The sequence below is a fragment of the Neofelis nebulosa genome, chromosome 5, assembly GCF_028018385.1.
Source record: "Neofelis nebulosa isolate mNeoNeb1 chromosome 5, mNeoNeb1.pri, whole genome shotgun sequence".
Taxonomy (NCBI): domain Eukaryota; kingdom Metazoa; phylum Chordata; class Mammalia; order Carnivora; family Felidae; genus Neofelis; species Neofelis nebulosa.
In genome coordinates, this window is record NC_080786.1 from 132030154 (window position 1) to 132039438 (window position 9285).

General features: G+C 35.7%; 1 long non-coding RNA gene across 3 annotated transcripts in view; it reads right to left on the reverse strand.

Annotated features, from left to right (window-relative positions):
* The window catches only part of LOC131512710 (uncharacterized), a 48533-nt gene extending 39721 nt beyond the window's left edge, over positions 1–8812 (reverse strand). For all 3 annotated transcript variants that reach the window (XR_009262260.1, XR_009262259.1, XR_009262258.1), the window contains exon 1: positions 8589–8812. This is a non-coding gene — a long non-coding RNA (uncharacterized LOC131512710). The remainder of the gene's footprint in view (positions 1–8588) is intronic.
* Positions 8813–9285: the final 473 nt, after the last annotated feature.

Consider the following 9285-nt stretch of genomic DNA (forward strand, 5'->3'; position numbering starts at 1 on the left):
CAAAGACTACAACCAGCCATGTAACCAAAAGTGTAGCTAATTTGTCTTAATTCTACCTCAGAGTTCAAAAACATGTGTACCACCCACCACTTCTGTTTCTCCTTTCCAGTTAATAGTAGCATGATCAGACTAACACCCTATCTGTTGTGTCCTTTGGAGTATAATTATCCAAGTTGTGCATATCTGATAAAAAGTCCCTTGAAGTTTGTGGCATGTGATTTTAATACTTCTGGAGAGATTTCTCTTTCTCCTCTAACTTCTGTTTGGTCTTTTCAGTTAATTTTTGGTATAGGGTTATCTGTAAGCCAATTCTTAAATTTCTATTTTTATCAGAATTCCCTTTCATGAGTGGCCTAGATAACTTTCTAAAACTCTGTAATTTGATACATCTAGATTATAGTTTATCTCTAATATTTCATTGGTGGTGGTGGTACTTGTGTGTATGTGTGTGTCCATTTTGACTTACTTTGTTTTGCTTTAATTCAGTCTCATACTCTATGGGCAAGATGGCATTTTGGGGTTATCTCTTCCCCATCACAAGATTTTTCCTAATACCTCCTCTGTTGATCTGACATTATTTCTTGCACACATAGCCCCTCTTATGGTCACATTATTGCCGCAAACTACTCAAGAATATATGTTTTGTATGCTGAAGTATTAAAGAAATGTTAACCAAACTGTCCCTGGCAAAGAAATTGAAGCACATTTGACTCTGAATAATTTTTAACTTTTTTATCCTTTCTTGCTTACAAAATCTATTTTGTTGAAATCTGTATATGGTATAAACATAACTAATGACTTTTTCTGTATTAAAAATATTGTCCTTTCTGAATACAATATCATATAATCTTTAGATTTAAGAAAGATGAAGTATAGCACCATGGCATTTGTATCTTTATATAATTATTTTCTAATCTTTATGAACCCTAAGGAATTGAGGTTGGGAAATTTCATTAAAATGAGTTAAACCTTACTCCTACCTTCATGCTGTTTTTCTTGTTACCTCTGTATTGTTTTGGTAATCTATCAAAAAGTATCAACAAATCTCCTTTTAACAAAATGAGAGACTTTCTGTCTTTCTTAAATTATGTTTTTTATCGTTTGATTTTTTGTTTTCAAAACACAAGCTTATGTTAACATAGTGTAGTATAATATTACCAGAGAGCTCGCTTTTTTAGCAGTTTCAGAGAGCTTTAAGTTAGGGTCGTATTAATTTCCATAACACACATATCGAGCAAGTAGTGGAAACAACCCTTCACCAGGAAGTAGTTACCAGTACAAGGCTCCTTTCTGAGAGACTACACCTGAGCCACAGTGTAAAAGGGCTTAGCTCCAATAGTCTCACCTCCTTGTTCCACAGCAGATTATTTGAAGGAGAGAACTTGATGCCAATATGACTCATGAAATTCCCTCTCCAGACATTTTGAAATGAGATCCTAGGGGCTAAGTCCATTAATTATAGGAAACTGGGCTGCAATTATGCAGGTTTCCTTTCACTTCGGGGTAGCCATGATATGGTTCATATGAAAGCATATGAGTGAGGAGAGAAGCTGGTTTGTAGAAAGAAATGGAAGTGAGTACAGAAAAGGTGTGGAGATGAGAAGTTATGTGGCCATAGCATTCCCGTCTGATAATTGTTTATTTTTCTATATTTTTCATATTTTCTGCAATTGGGTTCCTGAAGTTTCTGCAATTATTCCTGTTTTCTGCAGTTCTCTGTTAAAATACAGTGTTCTCTGTATCTTTATGGTGTATCTTTTTGAAAATCTAATTTGAATAGGATTTTTTTTCCCAAATCAATGGTTTCTGACACAGATAACTTTAGAAATAAGACATCATGTGTTCTATCAGCTCTTTCATAAATCTGCTACAGTCTTACCTATGAAGAATTAGGTTGTTCTCTCTCCTCCCGTAGTATTATTCATAATCCTGCTACACAAGTTACTATCTATATTGTCATCATTTATTTGAATATCTGTCTCTCTCATGAAAGGGCAAGCTTTTGTGCTTGGTATTCTCAGCACCTAGTATCGTGGTTGGCACATAATATGTACACAACAACTTTTTGTTAATCAACAAACTAACCACCAACCGTGTGGAGTTCCATTCTTAGTTGCAGTTTGCTCAGAAGGAACCAGAATGAGAATTCCTGAAGCTCTCACAACTTGTAAAGTTTCGCTGTTCATCTCTAGGTTCCTTTTGTTGACCCATACATCTGTTTAGTTTTCCTTTCCTGTCTTCAGTATTTTCTTGAGAAGTGCTTTCTCATTTATTGAGAAACAAAGTAATCTCAGCATTTTGAATATTCTTTTCTTTGTTTCTCTCTCAAACATATGTTTACATATGCTGTCACTACAGGTAGTTTAAATAAATGCTACAGAGGTCTTTCCTTAAAAGAACACCCATTTTGTGGATGGCAAATATGTAAGATTGAGGGATCTGAAAACCCTCATGTACTCATCCCCCAGCTTCCACAACTATCAACACATAGCTAGTTGGACCTTCTCTACTCAATCTTCTCTTTAGGAATATATCACATTGACGGGCTGTTCATCCCCTTCTCTGGGTACTATATTTCCCCATTCTTTATGGAAATTCTCATCGATTATTTAAAATAAGCAAATCCTAAGTAGCATGTCAATTTGTCTGTAAATACTTTACTATTATTTTCAGCAACTCTAAGATTTAAGAGTTCAGCATTTCCTCTTAAAGTCCAGTTGGCAACGCCTGGGTGGCTTAGACAGTTAAGTGTCCAACTCTTGATTTCAGCTCAGGTCATGCTCTCACAGTCATGAGATGGAGCCCCACATCGGGCTCCACACTGAATGTGGAGCCTGCTGGGGATTCTCTCTCTCCCTCTCTCTCTGCCCCTCATAGGTTTGCGTGTGCTCTCTCTCTCTCTGTCTCTCTCTCTCTCTCTCTCTCTCTGTCTCTCTCTCTCTCTCAAAACAAATAAACATTAAAAAGAATAAAAAGTCCAGTTGGTTGGTAATAATATATATTAGGAAATGAATTTCTAATAAATCTTTAACTTAACGTAGTGTGCTTTTAGTGATTTCTAAACATAAAAATTAAAATCTGATTGATTTTAGATAAATGGCAACGATTTGTAGCAAAAAGCAATTATACTAAAAGTGTATCAAATATTTCTTTATTATCCTTTTAGTCACTTCTCCTAAGTTTCTAGTCTCTCTCTCTTTTTTTTTATTTTGCAGTTGACTAAGATCAGTGGAGACCTGCAACTGCTTTCCATTGTTGTACATTCCATTCTAGTGATATGTGACAATTCTCTAAAAGTTATGTCGAACGTCATACTGTATAGAAAACCTTATCCCAACATAATGATATGGATTCATGTTTCACTTGGCATAGTCCTTATGCATTATCCTGGAAAGTCTTGCTCCAGCTGTTTCAAATTATTTTCATTTTATATGTCATGTTTAATAGCAGGGAGGAGACTATTGCTAATGGTTTTTTCTTAGAAATTAATCTGTCAACCTGGTGAAAATATGAAGTTAAAGCAGATGAACAGGGATTCCCCAATTTAACATCCTAAGCATATTAATTTACTTACCAAAAGCGTAACAAGATTAAGTTAATCAATGAGAATTTCCATTAAGAATGGGGAAATGTCACACACAGAGAAGGGAATGAACAGGCCGTCAATGTGATATATTCATATAATTTTTTTTTTAATGTAGTGATGGTTGAGTTCTAATCATGTGTCTTGGGGCTGGATATAGACATAAGCAGGCCTTAATGTAACATTTCATGATGCATTATTCTATACTGAGCTTGCATTTGTGACACTGAATGGGAGACCTTTTCCTTTGAGCCAGATATAAAATATGCTTTCCATTTCTCTGATGGTTGTCACTGAAAGGATTTTCAAAAGTTGCTTTAGAACCTCAGAATTAGATCAATGTGTTTAGGAACCAGAATGCTTTTTATTAATAAGAGTTTGAAGAAACTCCTGTGAAAACAATAGGATTTTTAATCACTGGCATAAAATTGTAGATTCCAGGGCAAAGATCATATGGTGTAATGATATTCAATGTGTAACAGACAGGTTTTGATGTTTCAGTGCCTTCAGTTGTTAATATATTGCTTCTTCTGGTGTTGAATCTGCCAAATACTTCCTGTCACTTTTACGCTAGTCTGCCTTCCCTGAGCTTTTGTATTCTTGGGTTTCTGTTCAGTTAACCCAATCAAGCAAGTCCAGAAGCAGATGAGCCTCCTTCTGACGCATGATCAGAAGGTCAAGAATAGTGTATACTGTGTCACCATATCTACGTCATTCACCTCACTCCATCCCATCATGTAGGTATTATATCATTACGTATCATTACAAGAGGGTGAATATAGTATCACATAATATTTTGAGAGACCAAATTCACCTAATGTTCATTATAGTATATTGTCATAATTGTTCTATTTTATCATTGTTGTTCATCTCATCCTGCACCTCATTACAAATTAAACTTTACCATAGATATGAAGGTATATATCTGGTTTAGTACCGTCTATGGCTTCAATCATCTGCTGGGGATCATGGGAAATATCCCCCATAGATAAAGGAGGACGACTGTATTTCTCAGCTAATGATTTATTTCCTATGCTCTTTTATTCACTCCTCTTTTTTACTCTTAACACAACTCTCACACTGAAGCATCAACTTAAAAGCTACCATAAATTACTTTCAATTTTTCTGTTTTTATTTTCCATAATTTTAATATGGAATATTAATAGCTTATGAGCACCAAGTCAAATTGAGATGTACAGCATTAGTGTTGAGTACAGGTTAGCTTAATTTATCTCTTGTGATATATGGATGGCTCTCTAATGTGGAGAGTGGTCATATTCCTATCTTTCAATCTCCATCTGTAGCAACAGATACAGCTTTTCTTTTTCACTGTACACCTCAAAACACATATTTTTGGATTTTTAGACCTCCCCCTGTAAAGAAGTATGAAATAGATTATTTTTGTTGAAATGGGAATGAGACATATCTTAAATATCAGAAAGGAACATGTTATTGTTTTTTTCATCCTTTGATACCAAAACTGGGTGTAAAAGGTGGAGTATTTATTAATGCATAATATGAACTGGGTAAATAAAAATATTATTTTCTCCTACCAAAACAGTAATTTCACTTCTGAATCAAGGGAAAAACAGATGAAGGAGAAAAACTGAAGCACAAAATAATTCACTTCGGCATTTTTGTGATAGCACAAAATGAGAACCACTCAAATGGTACATTAAAAGGGAAAGGTTAAGTAATGGTTAAGTACATTTTGGGACAAGCGTTCAATAGGCTATTGGTGTTCAATATGCTTTCAATATGCTGTCATTTAAAATATGACAGCACGGGGCATCTGGGTGGCTCAATCGGTTAAGCATCCTACTTTGGCTCAGATCTTGCGGTCTTTGAGTTCAAGCCCCGTGTTGGGATCTGTGCTGATAGCTCAGAGCCTGGACCCTGTTTCCGATTCTGTGTCTCCCTCTCTGCCCCTCCCCCACTTGTGCTCTGTCTCTCAAAGATAAATAAAACATAAAAAAAATTCTTAAGAAAATATGACAGCGAAAGTTAGGTAAATCTTATGAAAATTACCAAGTATAATCACTATTATATAAAAAAAAGGAGTTTTATGTAAAACAAAATAAAAATGTCATTTTAAGTATTTACAGTGGTTACGTTTGGTCATATGATTGTGGCTAGTCCATCTCTTTTGCTTTCTTTTTTGAAATTTTTTTAACATTTACTCATTTTTGAGAGACAGAGACAGAGTGTGAGTGGGGGAGGGGCGGAGAGAGAGACAAAGAATCTGAAGCCCGAGGAGGGGCTTGAACACACAACTGTGAGATCATGACCTGAGCCTAAGTTGGATGCTCAACCAACTGAGCCACCCAGGCGCCCGATCTTTTTTACTTTCTTACACTTCCCAGTTTTCTATTACACAAATGCACAGGCACCACTGGAACTCTCTCTTGGAGAAGGTTAAACAGCTTAATGTAAATTACTGCCATGCTGTAAGCTTAATTCAATTTATGTGACCTAGAACAGCAGCCTACCATCAGAATGAAAATGTAATTATTTAATTATTTTGAGTTATCTGATGTAGGGAATATAGTAAACATGAAGAAGATAATCTAGGTGAGGGACGATATGCTTATGCATTGTAAAATTCTTTCAACTTTGTTGAAAACTTAAATTTTTTTATGCTACAATGTTGGAAGGAAAACAATCAATTGATTGCAGTCAATCCACTTCTAGATAAGCTTACAGAGGATCATTTCTTTCCAAGTTGGAAGCTATTAGTATATACTCCATTATTATTCATTTTATATTTCTGCTTTCTCTGGTATAATTTATGTAGATGCAAAAAAGTCAAGTATTAGGAGTGAGGCAAGTCCGTCTGTGACATGCAATGATTTTTTTCTTGTGCTGTTAGTCATCTTGATTCTAAATTTGCTTCTCTTGGTTAATTGTGATATTTTATTACACTTTCTCCTAAACACTATATTCTGTACTATTTGCCTTTAACATTTTATTCATATGTAGATGTAATATTTGAAGAATTTGTTTACAGAGAAGCAAAAGCAGGTCTTTCACAAATACTATTACTATAAATACATGTATTCACATGTATGAAATATGTCTGTTACATGCAGTTATACAAAACAAACATTAAGAAGACGGTAGCCAGCTGTTCTCTCTTCAGTAATACTAGAATGAGTAGAAATGGGATAAATACGTAGCAGATAGGATTCCATTATGTGCTTGTATTTAATTTGGAGACAATGCACATTTCAGTGTAGTGGTGTGTATGTAAACTAAATACAGAAATAATTGGTCTGAGAAATTCTATCTGGGTATTCATGTTTACTAAGTTGACATGTTCAAATGTAGAATTTTTCTTTTTCTAAGCTCATAAATTGACTGAAAAATGCTATAGAGAGTATATACTCAATAACCTTCTAGGTAAAGGGAAGATAAAAATATATCATTCCTGGTATACTTGTTCTTTTCAAATTTTTAAGCCATAGCTTCATTTTTAAGCCCACAAATTTAAAAAATGAATTAGGCCAGTCCTTATCAAGGACACAGATGACCTATGCAAAGATCCATAAGTGTGTCTTCCTAAATTGGCATTATGTTTTGGTCAATAGTTGGTGCTAGACTTTAGACCAATCCTTTGAAGTTATAAATTTGTTAGGATTTTTCTTTACTCAGTGTAGTAAAAAGGAAATTAACCAATGATATAAATTTATATTTAATCTTCCTAAATCCAATTTTATCTACAGACTTCCTTTTGGTTCCTTGCATATAAACACATTAGCTGTCATTATAACAAAATCCCTCTCTTACAAAAAATATTTTATACACATAGAGCCAGTGTATAAATTTTCTAAAAGATGAAAGTTTAATACTAACCTGTATAATGCAAAAATGTATTTGTATTACTTAGCATTAAATATGGCTATATATAACAGAAAACTCCAAATAATCAGAGAAATATATTTCTCTCTCACATTCAAGATATCTCACATTTAAGAAGCCAGTTCAGGCTTGTTTTGATATTCCAAAAGAGACCCAAATTCCTTCCATCTTGTTGTTCCACTATATATGTTGTTCATATATATATATATATTCCATTGTCAAGGCATAACTCTTTGATCCAAGATGGCTACTGATGTTTCAACCATTATATTTGCATCCCAACCAACAGGGTGGAAGGAGGCAACAGAGCATACCACTTTCTGTTATGCACACTTCCTGCAAATTTCATACAACACTTTAGCTTATATCTCATTAGTTTAGTCACGGTGACACCTAATTACAAAGGAGACTGTGATATGTGATTTTTATCCCATCTAGACATGTATGAGGCTGAAAATCAAGACTCTTTTACTGTGGTAGATAGAGTAATGTCTCCTAACCTCAAAGATATTCATGTCTTAATTTTCTCAACCTACAAATATGATAGAAGGTAGGATTCCGTAGGCAGAGAGGGAAAGGTTAGTACCTGAGGTCTCTGGGTGGAGAAAAACACATATTGTGGAACAATGCTGGGAGTATCTGACTACAGCAAACCCCTTTGGGCATAAGGTCCCTCTTAAGAATGTAGTAAACACCAGCTACTCCCCCTCAGGTTTCCTTCAGGAATTTGACAATCACAATGCATAGCTAAAAAAGGAAACCATAAAACTTGTTATATGAGGGACAGTATGACCAATCTGACTCCTCACACAATGGAGTCGAGCCAATCAGGAATGGACAATGCAGCACCTAGAGTTATCCAGCCAGTAAGGGTAGAGTCTGAGAAGGAACAAGAGGGAAGGGATGAGGGTGCTAACCAAACACTTATAAAACAAGGACCCTTGCCTATAGTTCGTGGGCATTTCCTTTCAAATGTCCCCTCTCTGTAAAGAGAGCTTATCTACTATTCTTACTTTCTAATCTTATACCCTAAGAAACTTTTGCCTGCTGCTCATTTTGTGTCCACCTCTTCATTCTTTGAAGCAGTGAGACAACGACACCTGGGTATTGAGGTAAAAAACCCAGCAACACAAATTTGCTACTTTACCTGACAGAAGAGATTTTTGCTGGTGTGATTAAGAATCTCCAGAGGAGATTCTAGGTGGGCTCAGCATAATCACAGGGTCCTCATAAAGAGTGATGCTAGTTCAAAGGAGATGGCTGGTATAAGTGAAGTGTCGGAAGATGGAAGAAGGGGTGAACACCCACAGAATGCAGGTAGACTTCAGATGCTAGAACTTAGAAGGCCATGGAATCTCCCATGGAGCTTCCAAAAGGAACCAGCCCTGCCCAAACTTTGTTGTTTTAAGCCACAAGTTTGTGACAGATTTTCAGAGCAGAAAAGGAATATGCTGTACTTACTGAAGAAAAAAAAAAGGAATAAATATCAAGCCTATCAACAGTCTGCCATGGATTTTCAGTGACATGTTCATATTTTTGGTCTTTGGGTCTATCTGAATTCTTTCAGATATTTGGATTCAGCAATCTGTACTATTGGTAAATGAGCAAATACTCTAATCTGGTAGCCTGAGTTCTTAGGTCCAGGTTAAACCCTTGGTAATTAATGGGCGTACAGGAGTCATGGAGCCACTAATGCTGGGGGAGAATGCCTCTCTCAGGTGCTTGTTTAGTATTTGTGTGCAATTCCTCCAGCCCAGCATAAGCCAGTCAGTCAGTGTGACCTAGAGTCAAGGCCAGTGAGAGAGCTGTGGCCACAGGAAGACTTTTGGGTCTGGGGGAGGAGG